Raw genomic sequence first — 14708 nt, forward strand, 5'->3', positions numbered from 1 at the left:
CCCTTTGAAAAGAGTGCATGAATCCATATTGTCCATGCACCTATATTCAGCTTGCACCCTTTGATAGATGTGATACAATTTCAAGTATCGTTAGTCAGTTGAAGCTTTTGAGCTCTTAAGAAGGGAATTCATCAACTCATTCAATGTACGAGGGGTAGTAAAAATCCCTTTGTCAACCATCTCCTTGAAATGTTCACAAGCTTCAATCTGACAAGCTTGATTAAGAAAGCCATTAATCATCATGAGAAAGGTGTTAATGCCTAGACTAATCCCACTTGCTTCCATTTCATTCCAAAGCCGAACACCTTTCTCGATCTCTCCCAACTTGCAAGCCAACCTAATAACCGTATTATAGATGTTAAGGTCTGGAGTGCAACCAATCTTGTGAATCTCATTCACGAGTTCGATATACTCCTCCAGTTCTTCCTTCTTTTTATGGGACAACATGAGATGATGATAAGTCAGTTGATTTGGCACCAAGGCCTTGTTGTATCATCCGATCCAAAAGTTCATAACCTTTTTCAGTTGCAAAACCCACTAATCAATGTTGTATAGATTATGGCATCCACATTACAGCCATTTCTCTGAATCTCAACAAATAACCGAATTTCCTCCTCCAATTTTTCATGTTTCCATAGTGACTAGATCAAAATTCTGTACAAGATTGCATTTGGTCCACAACCTATCCTTCTCATCTACTTCAAAAGATCATAAGCAACCCCATTTTCGCAGGTAGAGCATAACCACTAAGCAAGTTGTTATAAACAACGATATCCGACTCAATGCCTGCATCCTTCATCTGCACCAACACATGTTTTGCTTCCATAAGTTTTCCTTCTCTACACCAACCGTACAACAAGGAAGTGAAATCTTTGATGGTGGGAAGAAATCGATATCTCATGTCCTCAAAAAGCGAAGCAGCTTCCTTAATGCTACCATCCTTGCACAATGCATCCAACAAACACCCGAAAACATATTCATCAAGCTCACATCTGTAATTGGGCATTTCATCTAATACTTCAATGGACTTCTGAACCATCCTTGTAGAAGCAAACTTTCTCATAAGAATAACAAACTTCTTTGGAGAAATTAACATAGGATTCTCTTGCCTGATTTCATCAATTAGTGCCCAAACAGCTCCAAATTGCTGCATTTTGCCCAGAACCTTAATCATAACTTTGTAAACTTCTTGACTGTGTTTATAATCAGACTGCTTAGAAGGTCATGCCTAGAATCTATATGCCAAATTCCCAGCATCGCCGCATCGATACATGATATGCTCAGTTAATCCAGACCTCATAACAATTCCATATTCTTTCAAAGCAAGCTCCAATTTGGGAAGCCTATAATGGTATTTTCTCTATATTCTATAAACTTTTTCCACATCAGAGGCAAACTCATCGTAGCTTTGGTCATTTACATCCTTTTCTGGACTAATTGAAGGATAATAAGGCCAAAATGCTTTTTTTGATGCGGCACTATTGATGCAGCTGCTACTATTATCAAATTTTGAGGACTTATGATTGGTGGTGAACACGCCTCACAACTAGTTGAAAACAATTGGGATAGTGTATTTTCATGTCCAATGACTGTTAATGAATTTGTCAAGGGAAATTGGAAAAAATTAACTTTTTTGAAGAAAAGCAATGTTTTTTCTCGAAAATCTTTGCATTTTCTTGAATGCCATAGACAGTGAGGCTCACTCAACCCTGATTTGGTACTCCGCCGCTGCCAGATGATTCGATTTGAGAGGAATGAGGGTGAGATTAGGAACAACGACAAAGTAGCATTGGAGAGAGGCGTCAAAAATTTGCCAATGGAATAAAGCAAAGCACCCAACTCTTGTTAATCATAAACTGGAATCTGAAATTGAAGCATACCTTGAGGAAAGGCAATGGAGATGCCAAGAAAGGAGTGAATGAAGAGCAAGACCTAATTTTGTGGGAGTCGCCGTCAGTGTGTTCAGTTGGAATCAGATCTCATCCGCAAGGTTCTCAGCATCCGATGTCCCGCCGTTGCAAATACTAATCTATTAACGGGTGCCTATTGGGTTACTACCGTATAGAAAAACGGACATACGAAAAATCTTAGATGGATTTATTGGCTAGTTTTTTTGGATATGGGAAAAATTTTGGTGTAACACAGTTACTGAATTTTATGGTCTTTTTCAAAATTCTGGGGGCGGGACAATACACTCCTGTGTATAGGGTGGCAGTAGTGGCAGTAGTGATATGGTGAAGTGGATGGTCATATCCTCTGTTAGAGAAGTAATAAAAAAAAGCAACATATATTAAAAAATTTCAACAAATAATCTGTAATACAATACTGACGATGCTACAATACAAGCCATTTTTCACACTAAAAAAAAGTAATAATAAGCTTAATATAAAGCATTCAATTGCATTCATAAACCTTTGTCAAATTTAACACTCCTTGCCTCAATATCTACCCATTAAGGCATTAAGCAAAACATAGAAATTGATACCTCAAAGAACGAAGCAACTTCTCCTATGTCTTCGATCATGTCTTGAATCAAACCAAAATAACATCATTAAATTTCATCCAATTAAATTGCTTCACCAAAATCGGGTCCAAAATGAAGAGTCTCGTTTGGAAAACCTCTAGAATGTATGTCAAGCTTCACTAGTGAAATTTATATTGTGTTAGATTTCTGACGACTTCCACCCAAATGGCGTTGCCTAGCCCTCCTCTTCTTCCCATCCTTTTTCTCCTTTGCTTTTCTTTCAAGTCCTTCTCTCCTCTCCACTTGTACATCTTGAAATTGATCTTTTGATCAGCAACCATTTTCCTCACCTTTTCAGCGATCTCTACTGCAAAATATCTGTGGCATTAACCCCTGATCCAACATGTCTATGCAGAAGGAACAAGCTTTCTTCACATGTTCATTTGAAAAGAGTGCATGAATCCATATTGTTCATGCATCCATATTCAACTTACACCCTTTGGTAGATGTGATACAATTTCAAGTATCTTTAGTCAGTTCAAGCTTTTGAGCTTTTAAAAGGGAATTCATCAACTCCTTCAAAGTACCATACTGAGGGGTAGTAAAAATCCCTTTGTCAACCATTTCCTTGAAATGTTCACAAGCTTCAATCTGACAAGCTTGATTAAGAAAGCCATTAATCATCATGACAAAGGTGTTAATGCCTAGACTAATCCCACTTGCTTCCATTTCATTCCAAAGCCGAACACCTTCCTTGATCTCTCCCAACCTGCAAGCCAACCTAATAACCGTATTATAGATGTTAAGGTCTGGAGTGCAACAAATCTTGTGCATCTCATTCACGAGTTCCATATACTCCTCCAGTTCTTCCTTCTTTTTATGGGCCAACATGAGATAATGATAAGTCAGCTGATTTGGCACAAGGCCTTGTTGTATAATCCGATCCAAAAGCTCATAACCTCTTTCAACCTTTTTCACTTGCAAAACCCACTAATCAATGTTGTATAGATTATGGCATCCACCATTTCTATTAATCTCAACAAATAACTGCATTTTCTCCTCCAATTTTTTATGTATGCATAGTGACTAGATCAAAATTCTGTACAAGGTTGCATTTGGTCCACAACCTATCCTTCTCATCTCCTTCAAAAGATCATAAGCATCCCTCATTTTCGCAGCTAGAGCATAACCACTAAGCAAATTGTTATAAACAACGATATCCGGTTCAATGCTTGCATCCTTCATCTGCACCAACACATATTTTGCTTCCATAAGTTTTCCTTCTCTACACCAACCGTAAAACAAGGAAGTGAAATGTTTGATAGTTGTAGGAAATCGATATCTCATGTCCTCAAAAAGCGAAACAGCTTCCTTAATGCTACCATTCTTGCACAATGCATCCAACAAACACCCGAAAACATATTCATCAAGCTCACATCTTTAATTGGGCTTTTCATCTAATACTTTAATGGCCTTCTGAACCATCCTTGCAGAAGCAAACTTCCTCTTTAGAATAACAAACATCTGTGGATAAATTAATATAGGATTCTCTTGCCTCATTTCATCAATTAGTACCCAAATAGCTCCAAATTGCTGCATTTTGCCCAAAACATTAATCATAGCTTTGTAAACTTCTTGACTGTGTTGATAATCTGACTGCTTAGAACTCATGCATAGGATCTATACGCCAAATTTCTGGCATCGCCGCATCTATTCAAGATGCACTCAATTAATCCAGGCCTCACAACAATTCCAGATTATTTCAAAGCAAGCTCCAATTTGGGAACTCTAGAATAGTATTTTCTCAATATTTTATAAACTCTTTCCACATCAGAGGCAAACTCATCGTAGTTTTCATCATTTACATCCTTTTCTGGACTATATTGAAGGCAAATAAGGCCAAAATGGTCTTTTGATGTGGCATTGCTGATGCAACTGCTACTATTATCAAATTCGGAGGACTTATGATTGAATGGTAGTGAATGTGGTGAACACACCTCGAAACTAGTAGAAAATAGCTGGGATAGTGTATTTTCATGTCTAATAACTATTAATGAATATGTCAAGGAAATTTGAAAAAAATTAACTTTTTAAAGAAAAACAATGTTTTTCTCAAAAATCTCTGCATTATCTTGAGTGCCGGAGACAGTGAGACTCATTCAACCCTGGTTTGGTACTCCGTTACCACCAGATGATTCGATTTGAGAGGAACGAGGGTGAGACTAGGAACAACAACAAAGTAGCATTGGAGAGGGGCGTCAAGAATTTGGCAATGAAATAAAGCAAAGCACTCAACTCTTGTTAATCACAAATTGGAATCGGAAATAGAAGCATACATTGAGGAAAGACAATGGAGTTGCCAAGAAAGGAGTGAATGAAGAGCAAGACCTAATTTTGTGGGAGTCGCCGTCAGTGTGTTCAGCTGGAATCGGAGCTCATCCGTGAGGTTCTAAACATCCTATGTCTCGTCGCTGCAAATACTAATCTGTTAATGAGTGTTTATTGGGTTACTACCGTATAAGAAAAGGACATAAGAAAAATTTTGGATAGATTTATTGACTAATTTTTTTGGATATGGAAAAAACTTTAGTGTACCACTCAGTTATTGGATTTTACGGTGTTTTTTAATAATGTGAAATCTTAGTATATTTTTATTTTGTATAAATACTATAAATTTGAGGATTAGATTTATAGTTTTTATTTTTTATTTTTTAAATTTACAAATCTGAAGATTAGATTTGTATTTTAATACTGAAAAATTTTTTAAACTTGCAAATCGGACCTCCAATTTGGGTTTTCTAAATTTTTTTTGTTATTTTACCCAAAACTGACCCTCAATTTTCTAGTTTCATCCAAAATTTGACTCTCAGTTTTTTAACACCACCTAAATCTAAAATTTCAATTTGTAGTTTGACTAGTTTCTAATTTAAAAAAAAAATTGTCTCTATATTCATAAAAAACACACCTACTCTCCATAATTATGTATAACACACACCTCTTGTCCTCCAAGCTATTACTAAAAAAATTAGCCGGGAAATGAAGGGTATTATACATTTATACTATTATCTTCTCTTACTTTTTTTTTCTAATGAATTTTTGTGCATGATTATGCTCCTTGTATTTTTGTTAAGAGACTATGGTCGTCTTCTATATTTTTTGTGATGGGTCGTCTTCAACTTATTATTATTATATTTTTATTGGACCGGATTTTATGGGCATAGTTTATATGTAGATTTCTATTTTATAAAGTATCAAAAAGAAATAATTTAAATTCTTTTGGTAGGCCTAGGCCTGCTTCATGATCAGGCTTTGATCTCTGCTTTCCACAGAACTATAAATAGATAGAATTTGGCCCGATTAAAAAATTGGGCCTCTATAAAAAATTAGACGGATTAGTTTTTTGTCAACAGATTTCATAAGAAATCAAAATAAAAGAAAATTAGAATAAACAAAAACAATGATGCTTGGTGTACATAAAAAAAGTCATTAAATTAATTATTAATATAAATATAAAAATACAATATATATATATATATATATATATACATGATCACTGATTTTTAGTGTGCACATAATATTTTTGTAAATAAAATAAAAATATCAACTATGCTCACAAAAAATATGCATGATATGTGTTTTATATTTTTAATATGTATTTTGTACTAATTTAGTGGTTGATATTTGATACATACGTATTATTTTTGAAAAACTACTTATATATTTAATACCCTAAAATTTAGAAACCGAAAGAAAAAAATTGCATATGAAAAGAAATTATAATGAGTTCGTTTAATATGTAATATAGAGAAATAGAAGAGAAAACAAAAGCCAGTAATGTTTGGTAGAAATTTCATGAATATGAAGAGAATCATGCACATGATATCACATTCATTATGACATTTGAGCTGCTCTTAGAAGGATCAAGGAGATTCAAGTATCAAAACAAGCATATTTTGAACATCAAGATCTTAATATTCTAAGGAAAGTCATAGCAATGAACATGAACAAGTTGATTGATGCATGAGGGACAAGTGAACATGCTTTCTCTTTAATTAGATTATGTTCAAATAACAAAAGTAAATAACAAAAAATACAAAAGAAAACTTCATGCACTATATTTATTATGTCTATAATATTGGTTGGTGCAAATAATTTAGAACAAAAGATGGAGTGAAAAGTTAATACTTTTGTTTTTGAAGATAAAATTAATACAAGCAATTAATCCACTATACAACTGGCTATACTCTGCAATTGTAATGAAAGTATAAACTTTTCTGTGAATTTGATTTGATTGTATAAGTATTGCATTGTGTTTGTTATATACATATGTACAGAATTGCTTTATGTTGAACATAGTCTCTATTGGAATAATATGTTCAAAAAGGATGTCCTAGTCTTAATCATGCTCCTAAATAAGCTTTCTACTCTAATCTCAATGCCTTCAATTGCAATCTCCAAAGCCTCTAATTGCTCATGTCCTACTTTCATGTTGGAACCATTAGCACCTTCTTTTAAAGGATATTCAAAGTTGCATCCACCAATTGCAATTCAGCTATGCTTGTTTCGATGGTTGAATCAACCTTTCTCCTTCTAAGAGCTGAATGAAGGAATTGCACATTCTCCTTGATCTGCATAGCTGTGTCCCTTGTGATGCCACATATATCCAAGACCTTCATGGATCCATCCAAGATTTCTTCAATGCATTTGTCACCTTGTTGTTGAGAGATGACCTTTTGGGTTGATGCAACATTGACAAGATCATCCAAACAAGAGTATACATCTTCCAAAAAAGACAAGCTAGTGACAATTGACTCAGACGTCCAAGTTGCTTCGAAAGCCTTGAGGTTGTTCAATTGATCTCTTACTCTGGAGGAGCATGGATGAGATCCATTTGGCAAACTGTTTGATCGAACATGCAACTTGCTTGCCATTGTCACTACTCTTTTTTTGGAGTGAGTTCAATGCTTGTGTTCTGCAGTCCAAGTCCATTGAAACTCTTTATATAGGGGCTATTCAATTATTCATGATTTGATTCCATAGCCTAACACAAGAAACATTACAACTCACCTATCTTATAACCAGAAAGCATGTGGATCATGCATATACTTTATTGGAATATGTTAAGCTTGTCACATCTCTGCCTAACAATAACAATAACATTATTGAAAGTTACATGGTTTCAAAGTTTATTAAATGACACCACCTAATGTGCCTCAACTTGTTCCACATTAGTACATTACCCTCTTTGATTCCAAATAATATATAGTTGATGCTGCTTCAGAGATTGTCTCAATATGAGGGGGTTGTCGCTCTGCAAAATTGGATTAAATTACAAATTTTTTAGATGCTGGGATCTGGATTGTGATATGGAGAATGGTAATAATATATATGACAGATAAGTTTGTTAAGATTAAGAGAACATAATGATGTGCAGATTAGCAGCACTGGAGTAGTTCTTAAGTCATGTATCCCTTATTATCATAATTTCTTTCTAATAATTTATTATTATAGAATTAAAAGTATTTAACTCAATTATCTACTACCTTAAGGATTTTAAAATTTTGAATATGTGATTAAATAAAAGCGTTAACATTTTTCACAAAATGATCTCTCTTTCTTGGAAGGCAGACATGTTCATCAATCATCACTATCACTTTCCTGGAATGCTAAGATCTTGATGTTGATTCAAGAGTGCATGCTCTTAATTTGTTTCAATATTTTCAAATTCAATCAAGTTTCTTCTGTTTATTAGCAAATAAAAGAAGAGTTTTGTGACTAATCTTGATAAAAATATGAACAGTAAAAGCTGCTATAGATTTAGTTTGTATTTCAAGTTAGCAGGTTAATAAATTTGGGAAATTTGATTTTTTTTTAATTTTTTTTACTTGAAGCCTTAAAGTCAAATCTAATAACTGGATATTAATTGTTTTGTTCACTAGGCAGGAGCATATTCATATAGTATTTGCTATTTAGATAAATAAAACAATGAGTAAACAAGAAAGGCACAAATTTGAGAGTATAAACTTTTGTATGCATTTGATTTGATTGTATTTGTACACACACACACACACACACACACACATATATATATATATATATATATATATACACATATGGTAGATCAAAATTGGTATTCTGAAGATAGTGTGTATTCTATTGGGATAATTTGTTCAAAAGGGATGTTCTAGTCTTAATCATGCGCCTAAATAAGTTCTCCAATCCACTCTCAATGCTTTCAATAGCAATCTCCAAAGCCTCTAATTGTTCATTGGAAGCTTGAATCTGGGAGCCTTTAGCACCTTCATTTAAGAGGGTGTTCAAAGCTGCATCCACCAATTGCAATTCATTGCCACTCTCTGAGTTCACTTCTTCCTTTTGCATCAACTTGTTCATCCATTTGCTTGCCTTTGACTTTGAAGGACCACCCAAGAATGATAGCAGACATTGGAAGACACACATGTTCATTGCTATCACTTCGCTTAGAATGCTAAGATCTTGATGCTGATTTAAGATTCCATATTTGCTTTGTAGGTGCTTCAAAGATGTGATCAACTTGTTGACATTCTTCCTCATCTTCTTTGAGGAGGAATTGCATTCGGCTATGCTCTTTTCAATGCATGAGTCTCCCTTTCTTCTTCTAAGAGATGAATGAAGGGATTGTACATTCTCCTTGATCTGCATGACAGTGTCCCTTGCGATGCCACACACATCCAAGATCTCTTGGAAGCATTTCTCACTTTGATGATCAGAAATGGCCTTCTGGGTTGAACCGACATTGAGAAGTATATATCTTCCAACAAGGACAAGCCTTTGGCAACCGACTCAGATGTGCAGGTTGCTTCAAAGTTCCTGAGGTTGTTCAACTGCTCTTGCACTCTTGAGGAGCATGGATGAGATCCATTTGGCAAACTGTTTGATCGAACATGCAATTTGCTTGCCATTGTTCTTTTCCTTTCTTTTGGAGGAAACTCAATGGTGTTTGTTTTCTGTAGTCTAAGCCCTTTGACACGTCTCCTTATATAGGTTCTATTCAATTATTCATAATTTGATTCCATAGACCAACTTAAGAGATAATACATTTCACCAATCTTAATCATGTGTAGAAAGAATGTGAAGCATGCATTATTTTCTTGGAATATGGTAAGCTTGTCCCAGCTCTGCCTAACATGTGATAGTTTTGCAGCAAATTTTTCAAAGTGAAATAGTTTTGAAACTCAGAAGTGTATTATCTGGCATGATATAATATAATCCATGCTTCTTCAGAGATTGTCTCAAAATCGTGAGGTTGGAACTGTGGAACATGGATTAAATTACACATCTTTGCAAAGTTAAGATCCACATTTTGTGATATGAAGAATGGTTTAATATGTGGCAGATAAGTTTGTTGAGAATAAGAAAACATACTGATGAGCAGATTAGTAGTAGTAGAGTAATTTTAAAGTGTGTTCACAAATAACATGTAGTATTCATGTCTCTCATTCCTATGACTAATGAGGTCTTCTGATTGCAAACACTAAGAGGACATGATAGGTAGCACCATATAATAATAATAATAATAATAATAATAAGAGAATAATGTTTGGAAGAGATGTGACAAGCTTCACATATACCAAGGATTTCAATGCATCATGCATGAATCACATGATTGGTGAGTTGTATGTCAGTGTGTGTTGATGCCTTTTAGAAGCATTATTCATCTATGAATCATTTAGTGGCTTTTCCTATGTCCTATGGTATATATAGAATGAAACTCAAGAGACTTGGTAACACCACATCCACATTCAGCTTCCTTTAATAAACAAGAACTTAATAGCAAACATGGCAAGCAAATAGTTTGCCAAATGGATCTCACCCATGCTTCTTAGAAGATGATGCAGATCAAGGAGAATGTGCAATCCCTTCACTCTGCTCTTAGAAGAAGAAAGGTTGATTCATGCATTGAAAAAAGTGTATCTAAGTACAGTTCCTTTTCAAAGAAGACAAGGAAGAAGTGATTGCAATGAACATGTCTGTCTTCCAATTCCTTCTCTCATTCTTGGCTGGTCCTCCTTCAAAGTCAAAGGCAACCAAATGGATGAACAAATTGATTAACAAAGGAAGAGAATTTGAATGAATTGCAATTGGTGGATTCAACTTTAAGCACCCTTCTCAATGATGGTGCTCATGGTTCCAGCATGCAGATAGCATCTGACAGATTGGAGGTTTTGGAGGATGCCTTTGAAAGCATTGAAATTGGTGTGGAGAGCTTATTTAGGTGCATGATCAAAACAAGATCATCTCTTGAACATCATGACTCAATAGAAAAAGAATCACCACAATCTTTTTTTTTTTTTTTTGTCTCTAGATCCTACAAAAGCATCCAAAATTTTTAGGATGTTATAAGGTTTAAAAATTTTGATCTCATTTTTTTATACATGAATACATTTAATAGTTACACAATCATATACAACAAAAAATTTATAGTTTATAGTACACTATATTCTCTTAGTCATGTTTTATGCTTCTCTTATATCATATATTAGTATTTGAGAAAGTATAGAAGAATAATGATAATTGTGAATTAAATTAATAATTTAATTCAATCCAATACAAATAAAAATATTTGTATGGTTAATTATATTTATATATTTGATTTAAAAAAATAACGGTATAACATTTTTAAATTAATATTTTAAAATTTTAAATGCATCATACGTATAAAATTAATTCAGAATTTGATACATTGAAATAATGTTCTGGATATTGTTGTGTTGTTTAATTTTATTTTTTTTATTTTATTCAATTTTATTCAAATAATTTCAAATTTTAAAATTATAAAATTTTTAATTTAAAATTTAAATAAATATAATTTAAATAAACAACTTAAATCAATCAATACAAATAAATGTACTTCTATTATTGTACTCATATAGTTAATTATGTTTATATATTTGATTTAAAAAAATAAAACTATAAAATTTTTAAATTAAAAAATTAACAATTAAAAATTTTAAAACTTCAAAGATATGTGCAAAACCAATACAAATAAATGTACTGGTATTGTTGTACCTGGCCAAAATTTCAATATGACTATAACTTGGGTGCAACAATCTTTTTGTTAATTTTAAGGGAGTCACTTAAATAAAGACGCTTAAAACGTCTCTTTTTAAAGTTGTTTTTAAGTAATTAAAGTTTAATATATATAATTGATTAAACTATGTTATTTTTATCAAAATTAGATCAGATAAATTGATTTGTCTAAAAAATTAATAAATTATATCTTGAATCGATCTAAATTAATATTTTTTTATAAAAAATAATTATAATATTTCTATTATAAAAAATTACTAAAATATTCTTTTATATATATATATATATATATATATATATATATATATATATATATATATATTAAGAACTCTAAATTCTAACTTTTTTTCTTTGTGTTGTTATAGGGTTAGAATTTAAGATTTTTAAAATTAAAAAAATATATAATAAAAATATTTTACTTATTTTCTATAATAAGATTATTGTAGTCATTTTTTATAAAAAAGAATATTAATTTAAATCGGTTCAAGGTTTCGTTTATCAATTTTTTTACCAAATCAATTTTGACAATCAATTATATATATTAAATTTTAGTTAATAACAAACATCTTTAAAAAAAGACGTTTTAAGCGTCTTTATCGGAGTGTCTCCCTAGTTTTAAATGTATCATGTTACTGTGTATTATACCTTAAACGAGATAAAACTGAGTGCGGTCTATATATACATGTCGTTTAGAGCGATATTTCGGGCCTTATTTCCAACCTTTTCACCATTTTCTCCCCTCTTCAATCCTTGTCTGACCATATTGTTGAGTAATACTAAGATGGTGCGTAGATGCACGTCATTCGAACATCAATCGACTGAACGCCACATGTATAACCATCATTAAGATACTTACCAAAAATTAGAATGCAATTTATGATGTAATTTAAATAAAAAGTAAATCATGTAAAATTTATTAAATATTATTTATTTACCTCTTTTAGTAACTTAAGTATAAAATAATAGATACTACAGCATTCACCATTTCTAATATAGCGAAATTGGAGCATCAGCCGCCTTATAAAAAAATACGTAGGGGAACTTACCAAAAAAAAAATACGTAGAAGATCTATCTCACACTTCGTATATTGAATTGCAAAACACGTGCATTTAATTACACTTTTCAAGACCTTTAACCACATCTTATACAAGGTACACAGTTCATTTAACAAGGTGCAGCATAGCATCCTTGGTAAAAAGAATTTTCATGGATTGGAATTGGGGTGAGACGAGAACATGTTTTCAGTGAGGAGAATGGTAGGACTTGAGGCATTGTCAAATGGATTTGACTTCTCAAATTGGAGTCACTCAAATTTAAAGTAAAGTGCCTTTATATATTTCGGCATCAACCAAAAGCATAAAAAAACGACAACGACACTTCCTTTGCCGTGCAATTATCCAAATGCACACATCACAATGATTTTTGGCGTCTTCTACAGTGTTTAACTTTTCGATGAGTAAAGTATTGTTTTTGTTTTTAACGTTTGGGATAAGTTCTAAAATTGTCCTTAATGTTTAGGTTAAGTTTTAAAGTTATCCCTAACGTTTCAATCGTCTTATTTAAGTCTCTAATGTTTTAAAATTGACTCAATGTTGGGATCCGTTAACAGAATTGACGACGGGACAAAATTGAGACGATTTTGAAACGTTAGAGATTTAAACAAGACGAAAACATTTGGACAAAAATGATATATAAAAATAAATTTTAATTTTATCCTTCAATAATATCAATTTTTTACTATACATAGTATTTAATTATTTTTTAATCACATCTAAGTAAACTACACTTAATTATATTACTTTCATTCTAAATAAATTATTTTGTTTATAATATTACTCTTAAAGATTTTTAGTTATCATGAAATGTTTGTAAAATTACTAGTATATAAATTTGCAAAAAAAATAATAATATATATACAATAAAATATAAATTATACCTTTTGTCTCTAATATATGAAAATTCTTTAAAATTATAAAAAATAAATTTATTTAAAATAAAAGTAATGTGATTAAGAATAATTTATTTAGATGTAATTAAAAAATAATTGAACACTATGTACAGTAAAAAATTAATATTATTAAAAGATAAAATTAAATTAAAATTTATTTTTATGTATCGTTTTTGTTCCTAATATTTTTGTCCTATTTAAGTTCCTAACGTTTTAAAATCGTCTTAATTTTGTCTTGCTGTCAATTTTATTAATAGATCCTTAACGATAAAATAATATTAAATTAAATTTTAAAACGTTAAGAACTTAAATAAAACGTTTAGGATAAGTGATTACCACTTTTTAGACAATTTAGGCACTAATGTGTTAAACATCATAGAATTTCCTATGATTTCTAAGGATGCATAATCGGAAGACTAAAAAAATTGGATATATATGAAATTTTTTTTAATATTATTCTCAATTTCTCCAAGATGGAAATGTGTGGGGTTAAATTTTGGAGTGGTGGGCTCACCCTTCTAGCACTGGATAAGAGACATCTTTTATTTTTTTTTAAATTACTCCAAAATATCTCACTTATAGCGAAAAGATTTTTTTTAATATATATATATATATATATATATATATATATATATATATATTAATATATTTAGTTACATATGCATATAAACTATGTATAATAATAAAATATAAATTTAACTACAAGGTAACACACAAATAAATATATATACAATAAACAAATGATTACTCATATGTAAATCAATAATTAAAATATAACAGTAAAAATTAATTATATTCAATAAATATAATAACACTAACTATAAAAAAAAATTTTTGATAATAAAATAACAAAAGTAAATCACATATTTAAAACAATTAGGATTTAAATTTATCCAAATGTAATATTTGGAATGATGGAGTAAGTGTTAAGTTATACAATAGAGTCAGATAGTAGAGTGCATGATAGAGTAATGATTAAGTTGAACTGAATTAGTTAAGTTAAGTAGTTGAGTCAGCAGAGTTAGTTACACTCTCTTTCTCTTTCAGTTAGATTAGTTATAAGCTAGCTGTCATTAGGCTCAATATATATACTTCCAGCTGTTAGTTACAGTGTAAGTGTAATAGTTCAATTTATCTTTATCAAATTAGTGAAACCCTTCTTTCTTCCTCTTCAATTCTCTCTTCTTATTCTTTGTTTCACCATTCTTCGTTTCTCTTATTCAGTT

At 31.5% G+C, this 14708-nt stretch overlaps 3 pseudogenes; all 3 read right to left on the reverse strand.

Moving 5' to 3' along the window:
• Positions 1–2: 2 nt before the first annotated feature.
• LOC130939552 (putative pentatricopeptide repeat-containing protein At5g65820) lies at positions 3–2524 on the reverse strand (annotated as a pseudogene).
• A 129-nt stretch (positions 2525–2653) lies between these two features.
• On the reverse strand, positions 2654–7395 carry LOC130939553 (putative pentatricopeptide repeat-containing protein At5g65820; annotated as a pseudogene).
• A 1222-nt stretch (positions 7396–8617) lies between these two features.
• LOC130940527 (uncharacterized) lies at positions 8618–9405 on the reverse strand (annotated as a pseudogene).
• Between the last annotated feature and the right edge of the window lie 5303 nt (positions 9406–14708).

The sequence above is a fragment of the Arachis stenosperma genome, chromosome 7 (genome assembly GCF_014773155.1).
Source record: "Arachis stenosperma cultivar V10309 chromosome 7, arast.V10309.gnm1.PFL2, whole genome shotgun sequence".
Taxonomy (NCBI): domain Eukaryota; kingdom Viridiplantae; phylum Streptophyta; class Magnoliopsida; order Fabales; family Fabaceae; genus Arachis; species Arachis stenosperma.